This window comes from Rhinopithecus bieti, unplaced genomic scaffold (assembly GCF_001698545.2).
Source record: "Rhinopithecus bieti isolate Rb0 unplaced genomic scaffold, ASM169854v2 scaffold_7884, whole genome shotgun sequence".
Taxonomy (NCBI): Eukaryota; Metazoa; Chordata; class Mammalia; order Primates; family Cercopithecidae; genus Rhinopithecus; species Rhinopithecus bieti.
The window spans coordinates 2949624-2957715 of NW_016806331.1; the positions used below are offsets into that span (position 1 = coordinate 2949624).

The following is an 8092-nucleotide window of genomic DNA, read 5'->3' on the forward strand; positions in this document are numbered from 1 at the left end:
AGAACTGATAACCAAATTGGGCTTCTTGGCTTCCTGTCCCGGGCAGCCTTGCCAGCCCGCTACCCTCCAAGTCCCAATTAACAGGCGGCTACGCTATAACCATAAAGGGGGAGTGGAGGGTTTGTTTACCACATAGTTAACAGGCAAATACAACTTAATCACAAGGAAAACAGCTTTTATGAGAATCATCTTGAAGTCCTTCTACGGCCCTAATAAACCATCCAGGAAGCCAAAACCCAGAGTTCTCTTCGATTTCGTCCCTTAGGAGAAAGGCCAGTGAGGACAGGTGGAGAGGCGTATGGTCTTGCTTTTTGACTACTTACAGCTGCCAGATGAAATGAACGTCTCTTCCCAGTCTGAAGGTTTCTCCAAGTGATCCATCTACGTGATCCTTCTGTGATGGGCTGCAGGTGACCTTGAAAAGAACCGCAAGGTGGGGAGGGTATCTGTCTTTTCAGCAGAACTCACTGAGCGCCAGGCACTTGGCACACAGGCTCTCAATCCTTTTTTCATAATTGTCTGGAAGACCCTTGTCTTCTTTCCTCAAAGGGGAAAACCAAAGCTTGGTGAGATTAACTTTAAAAATTACACAGTTTAAGGGCAAAACTGGGATTTGAACCCAGGTCAGGTGGACTCCAAAGTCCATTTCTTTCTACTCCACATCTACCATCAAAGGATCTGGATTCCAGCTTTCGGTCTAACAGTGATTGGTCATGGGATGTTAGGCAAATCTCTTAACAGCTTAGCACTAATTTCATTATCAGTAACATGTGGTTGTGGGAGAATGAGATTTGATAATGTAGACTTGTAAAGCCTTACGCCAAGCCCAGTGGTATTACTTGCACTAAAGAAAGAAGCACTTCAGGGCTGGACGGGGGCCTCTCAGAGTCCCAATTTATTACTGCAAGGCTTGTTGGTTGACAATTAAGAGACTAGATATTTTATTTGAAATTCTGATTTTTTTTCTTTTTTTAAAAATTTTAAGTTCAGGGGTACATGTGCAGGAAGTGCAGGTTTGTTTATGTAGGTAAACATGGGCCATGGTGTTTGCTACACCTGTCAACTCACCACGTAGGTATTAAGCCCAGCATGCACTAGCTATTTTTCCTGAGGCTCTCCCTCCCCCCGCCCCTCCCTGCCATGTTCCAGTGTGTGTTTTTCCCCTCCTGTGTCCATGTGTTCTCATCGTTCAGCTCCCACTTATAAGTGAGAACATGCGGTGTTTGGTTTTCTGTTCCTGAGTTAGTTTGCTGAGGATAATGGCTTCTAGCTCCATCCTTGTCCCCGCAAAAGACATGATCTCATTCCTTTTTATCGCTGCATAGTATTCCATGGTGTATATGGACCACATTTTCTTTATCCAGTCTATTATTGATGGGCATTTGGGTTGATTCCACATCTTTGCTATTGTGAATAGTGCTGTAATGAACATAGGCATGCATGTATCTTTATAATAGTATGATTTATATTCTTTTGGGCATATATCCAGTAATAGAATTGCTGGGTCAGATGGTATTTCTGGTTCTAGATCTTTGAGGAATCACCACACTGTCTTCCACAACGGTTGAACTAATTTACATTCCCAATAACAGTGTAAAAGTGTTCCTATCTCTCCACAGCCTCACCAGCAACTGTTGTTTCTTGATTTTTTAATAATTGCCATTCTGACTGGTGTGAGGTGGTATCTCATTGTGGTTTTGATTTGCATTTCTCTGATGATCAGTGATATTGAGCTTTTTTTCCATATGTTTTTTGGCCACATGTATGTTTTCTTTTGAGAAGTGTCTGTTCATGTCCTTTGCCCACTTTTTAATGTTTTGTTTCTTTCTTGTACATTTGTTTAAGTTCTTTGTAGACTGGATATCTTGCAAAAAAGGTATCAGATGGATAGATTGCAAAATTTTTCTCCCATTCTGTAGGTTGTTTGTTTGCTCTGATGATAGTTTCCTTTGCTGTGCAGAAGTTCTTTAGTTTAATTAGATCCCATTTGTCAATTTTTGCTTGTGTTGCAATTGCTTTTGGCATTTTTGTTATGAAACTTTTGCCTGTGCCTATGTCCTGAATGGTATTGCCTAGATTTTCTTCTAGGGTTTTTATAGTTTTGCGTTTTACATTTAAGCCTTGAATTCATCTTGAGTTAATTTTTGTGTAAGGTGTAAGGAAGGGGTCCAGTTTCAATTTTCTGCATATGGCAAGCCAGTTCTCCTAGCACCATTTATTAAATAGGGAATCCTTTCTCCATTGCTTGTTTTTGTCAGGTTTGTCGAAGATCAGATGGTTGTAGATGTGCAGTCTTATTTCTGCATTCTCTATTCTGTTCCATTGGTCTATGTGTCTGTTTTGTACAAGTACCATGCTGTTTTGGTTACTGGAGGCTTATAGTATAGTTTGAAGTCAGGCAGTGTGATGCCTTCAGCTTTTTTCTTTTTGCTTAGGATTGTCTTGGCTATTAGGGCTCTTTTCTGGTTCCATATGAATTTTAAATAGTTTCTTCTAATTCTGTGAAGTATGTCAATGGTAGTTTAATGGGAATAGCATTGACTCTATAAATTACTTTGTGCAGTATGGCCATTTTCCCAATATTGATTCTTCCTATCTCTGAGCATGGAATGTTTTTCCATTTGTTTGTGTCTTCTCTGATTTCTGTGAGCAGTGGTTTGCAGTTCTCCTGGAAGAGGTCCTTCACTTCCCTTATTAGCTGTATTCCTACTTATTTTATTCTCTTTGTAGCAATTGTGAATGAGAGTTCATTCATGATTTGGCTCTCTGCTTGTCTATTGTTGGTGAATAGGAATGCTTGTGATATTTGCACATTGATTTTGTATCCTGAGACTTTGCTGAAGTTGCTTATTAGCTTAAGAAGCTTCTGGGCTGAGACAATGGGTTAGATATAGATCATGTCAACTAGATATAGAATCATGTCAACTGCAAGCAAAGATAATTTGACTTCCTCTCTTCCTATTTGAGTATCCTTTATTTCTTTCTCTTGCTGATTGCCCTGGCCAGCACTTCCAATACTGTGTTGAAGAGGAGTGGTGAGAGAGGGCATCCTTGTCTTGTACCGCTTTTCAAGGGGAATGCTTCCATCTTTCCCCATTCAGTATGATATTGGCTGTGAGTTTGTCATAAATGGCTCTTATTATTTTGAGGTATGTTCCTTCAACACCTAGTTTATTGAGAGTTTTTAACATGAAGGGATGTTGAATTTTATCGAAGGCCTTTTCTATGTCTATTGAGATAATCATGTGATTTTTGTCTTTAGTTATGTTTATGTGATGAATCACATTTATTGATTTGTGTATGTTGAACCAACTGTGCATCCTGGGGATGAAGTCAGCTTGATAGTGGTGGATAAGCTTTTTGATGTGCTTCTGGATTTTGTTTGCCAGTATTTTATTGAGGATTTTTGCACTGACATCACGGAGAGTGGCTTGAAGTTTTCTTTTTTTGTTGTACCTCTGCCAGGTTTTGGTATCAGGATGACGCTGGCCTCATAAAATGAATTGAGGAGTCCCTCCTTTTCAGTTGTTTGGAATAGTTTCAGAAGAAATGGTCCCAGCTTCTCTTTCTACCTCTGGTAGAATTCAGCTGTAAATCTGTCTGGTCCTGGGCTTTTTTTGGTTGGTAGGCTATTTATTACTGCCTTAATTTCAGAACTCATTATTGTTCTATTAAGGGATTCAACTTCTTCCTGGTTCAGTCTTGGGAGAGTGTTTGCATCCAGAAATGTATCCATTTCTTCCACATTTTCTAGTTTATGTGCATAGAGGTGTTTACAGTAGTCTCTGATGGTTGTTTGTATTTCTGTGGGGTCAGTGGTGACATCCCCTTTATAATTTCTGATTGTGTCTATTTGATTCTTCTCTGTTTCCTTTTTTATTAGCCTAGCTAGTGGTCTGTGGGTTAGTATTGAGTGTCAACTTGATTAGATTGAAGAATGCAAAGTATTGTTCCTGGGTGTGTCTGTGTGGGTGTTGCCAAAGAGATTAACATTTGAGTCAGCAGACTGAGAGAGGCAGACCCACCCTCAATCTGGGTGGGCACCATCTAATTAGCTGCCAGTGTGGCTAGAATAAAGCAGGGAGAAGATGGAAGGGCAGACTTGCTGAGTCTTCAGGCCTTCATCTTTCTTCCATGCTGGATGCTTCCTGCCCTTGAACATTAGACTCCAAGTTCTTCAGCTTTTGGACACTTAGACTTATACCAGTGGTTTGCTAGGGGCTCTCAGGTCTTGGGCCACAGACTGAAGGCTGCACTGTTGGCTTCCCTACTTTTGAGGTTTTGGGACTTTGACTGATCCACCATTGGCTTCTTTGCTCCTCAACTTGCAGACAACCTATTGTGGGACTTTACCTTGTGATTGTGTGAGTCAGTTCTCCTTAATAAACTCCCTTTCATATATACACATATCCTATTAGTTTTCTCCTTAGAGAAAACCCTAATGCACAGTCTATTTTACTATTGTTTTCAAAAAGCCAGATCCTAGATTTATGTATTTTTTGAAGGGTTTTTCATGTCTCTATCTCCTTCAGTTCCACCCTGATCTTGGTTATTTCCTATCATCTGCTAGCTTTGGGGTTTGTTTGCTCTTAGTTCTCTAGTTGTTTTAGTTGTGATGTTAGATGTTAATTTGAGATCTTTCTAGCTTTTTGATGTGGGCATTTAATGCTATAAGTTTGCCTTTTAACACTGCTTTCGCTACATCCCAGAGATTCTGGTGCATTGTCTCTTTGTGCTCATTAGTTTCAAAGAACTTCTTGATGTCTGCCTTAATTTCATTATTTACCCAGGAGTCATTCAGGAGCAGGTTGTTCAATTTCCATCCAGTTGTGTAGTTTTGAGTGAGTTTCTTAATCTTTTATTTTTGAGATGGAGTCTTGCTCTGTTGCCCAGGCTGGAGTGTAGTGGTGCAATCTCAACTCACTCAAGCTCTGCCTTCTGGGCTCACGCCATTCTCCTGCCTCAGCCTCCCGAGTAGCTGGGACTATAGGCGCACGCTGCCACGCCCGGCTAATTTTTTGTATTTTTAGTAGAGATGGGGTTTCACCATGTTAGCCAGGATGGTCTCAAACTCCTGACCTTGTGATCAGCCCGCCTTGGCCTCCCAAAGTGCTGGGATCTTGAGTTCTAATTAGTTTGCTCTGTGGTCTGAGAGACTGTTTGTTATAATTTCAGTGTTTTTTTTTTTTTTTTGCATTTGCTGAGGAGTGTTTTACTTCTCATTATGTGATCAATTTTAGAGTAAGTGCCACGTGGCACTGAGGAGAATGTATATTCTGTTGTTTCAGGGTGGAGAGTTCTGTAAGTATCTATCAGTCCACTAGATCCAGAGCTGAGTTCAAGTCCTAAATATTTTTGTCAATTTTCTGTCTTGATGATCTAATATTGACAGTGGGTGTTGAAGTCTTCAACTACTATTGTGTGGGAGTCTAAGCCTCTTTGTCAGTCTCTAATAACTTGTTTTATGAATCTGGGTGCTCCTGTATTGGGTGCATATATATTCAGGATAGTTAGCTCTTGTTGAATTGAACCCTTTACCATTATGTAATGCCCTTCTTTGTCTTTTTTGATCTTTGTTGGTTTAAAGTCTGTTTTGAAAGAAACTAGGATTACAACCCCTGCTTTCTTCTGTTTTCCATTTTCTTGCTAAATTTTCCTTAATCCCTTTATTTTGAGACTATGTGTGTCTTTGCATGTGAGATGGGTCTCTTGAATACAGCACGCTGATGGGTCTTGACTCTTTATCCAGCCTGCCATTCTGTGTCTTTTAATTGGGGCATTTAGCCCATTTCCATTTAAGGCTAATATTGTAATGTGTGAATTTGATCCTGTCATCATGTTTCTAGCTGGTTATTTTGCAGACTTGTTTATGTAGTTGTTTCATGGTGTTATTGGTCTGTGAACTTCAGTGTGTTTTTGTAGTGGCCGGTAACATTTTTTCCTTTCCATATTTAGTGCTTCCTTCAGGAGCTTTTGCAAGGTGGGCCTGGTGGTGATGAATTCCCTCGGCATTTGCTTGTCTGAAAAGGATTTTATTTCTCCTTTGCTTATGATGCTTAGCTTGGCTGGATATGAAATTCTGAGTTGGAAATTCTTTTTTTTTAAGAATGTTGAATATTGGCCTCCAATCTCTTCTGGGTTGTAGGGTTTCCACTGAGAGGTCCACTGTTAGTCTGATAGGCTTCCCTTTGTGGGCTACCTGCCCTTTCTCTCTGGCTGTCCTTAACATTTTTTTCCTTCATTTTGGCCTTGGACAATCTGATGATTATGTGTCTTGGGGTTGATCTTCTTATGGAGTATCTTACTGGAGTTTTCTGGATTCCCTGAATTTGAATGTTGGCCTGTCTTGCTAGGTTGTGGAAGTTCTCCTGGATGATATCCTGAAATATGTTATCCAATTTGGTTCCATTCTCCTTGTTTCTTTCAGGTACCCCAATCTGTCATAGGTTTGGTCTTTTTATATAATCTCACATTTCTTGGAGGTTTTGTTTATTCCTTTTTATTCTTTTTTTCTCTAATCTTGTCTGCCTGTCTTATTTCAGGAAGACAGTCTTCAAGTTTTGAGATTCTTTCTTCCACTTGGTCTATTCAGCTATTGACACTTGTGATTGCATTGTGAAGTTCTCCTCTTGTGTTTGACACCTCCATCAGGTCATTTATGTTTCTCTCTCAACTGGTTATTCTAGTTAACAGCTCCTGTAATCTTTTATCATGGTCTTAGCTTCTTTGCATTGGGTTAGAACATAATCCTTCAGCTCAGCAAAGTTTGTTATTACCCACTTTCTGAAGACTACTCCTGTCAGTTCATCCATCTCAGCTTCAGCACAGTTCTGTGCCCTGCTGGAGAGGTGTTGTCATCATTGGAGGAGAAGAGGCACTGTGGTGAAATTCTGATTTTTTAAAATTAGTAAGCATTTTATTCAACATCAACAACATGTTTTAAGTCATAGAATACTTAGGAATAGAAAATGATGTCTGTCCTTTAGGTGTATATTCATGGGAACTTACACTCAATGTTCAAAAGAATCAGTAATGTTGGGGAAAGGGCTTGCAGACATTCTTACTCACCCAGCACTCATTTGCCTCTTTCACTTTCCCAATGGGACTTTGTACAGCAGATGTCCCTGACAGCAATAGTTTAAGTATGCCCTGAGAATGACCCTGAATGGCAGACGCACCTGAATGTGTGTTTGGAGTTCTGAGTTAAGGAATCGGGGAGTGGCCAACCTGGAGATTCATTCCTTATCTATGAGGAACATCTGAGCCCCTGGCCCATCCTGTGGAATACTGTACAGGGGACCGAGGTCCTGTGTCTTAGATTAAGTAAAGGTTGTCAGGTGGAGGCTTTTAGGGGGAGGGTGCTAAGTGAAGATGCTATATAAACTACATGCTTTTTGCAAGTAGTTGTGGTCATCCTGTTCAGCCCACTGCCACTGGACTCTCTCCTTGTATGTAAATTCCCAGTAAAATCCAAGTCACATTCTCTGTGTCTCTTCTTCAGTCTCTTGAATCTGGTGCCACCCCCATGAGAGTTGATGGGGTTCAGCACAACAGACCTCAATTTTTATCAATTCTCCCACCTGCATGCCCACCCCATCCTGAGCTCCAGGAACAAAGGTAACATGAGGGGAGGTTTGCTGAGCTTCTAAGAAAATTCTTTCTCCTGCCTGATTTCCCTGACCAGAACTTCCAACACTATGTTGAAAAGGAGTGGTGAGAGAGGGTATCCCTGTCTTGTGCCAGTTTTCAAAGTGAATGCTTCCAGTTTTTGCCCATTCAGTATGATATTGGCCGTGGATTTGTCATAAATAGCTCTTATTATTTTGAGGTATGTCCCATCAATACCTAATTTATTGAGAGTTTTTAGCATGAAGCGCTGTTGAATTTTTTTCAAAGGTCTTTTCTGCATCTATTGAGATAATCATGTGGTTTTGTTCTTTTGTTCTGTTTATATACTGGATTACGTTTATTGATTTGTGTATGTTGAACCAGCCTTGCATCCCAAGGATGAAACCCACTTGATCATGGTGGATACGCTTTTTGATGTGCTGCTGGATTCAGTTTGCCAGTATTTTATTGAGGATTTTTGCAT

The 8092-nt window shown here is 40.4% G+C and overlaps 1 long non-coding RNA gene across 1 annotated transcript in view; it reads left to right on the forward strand.

The window, feature by feature from the left end:
* Positions 1 to 234: 234 nt before the first annotated feature.
* The window catches only part of LOC108531942 (uncharacterized), a 99542-nt gene continuing 91684 nt past the window's right edge, over positions 235 to 8092 (forward strand). The window contains exon 1 of the long non-coding RNA XR_001886318.1: positions 235 to 433. This is a non-coding gene — a long non-coding RNA (uncharacterized LOC108531942). The remainder of the gene's footprint in view (positions 434 to 8092) is intronic.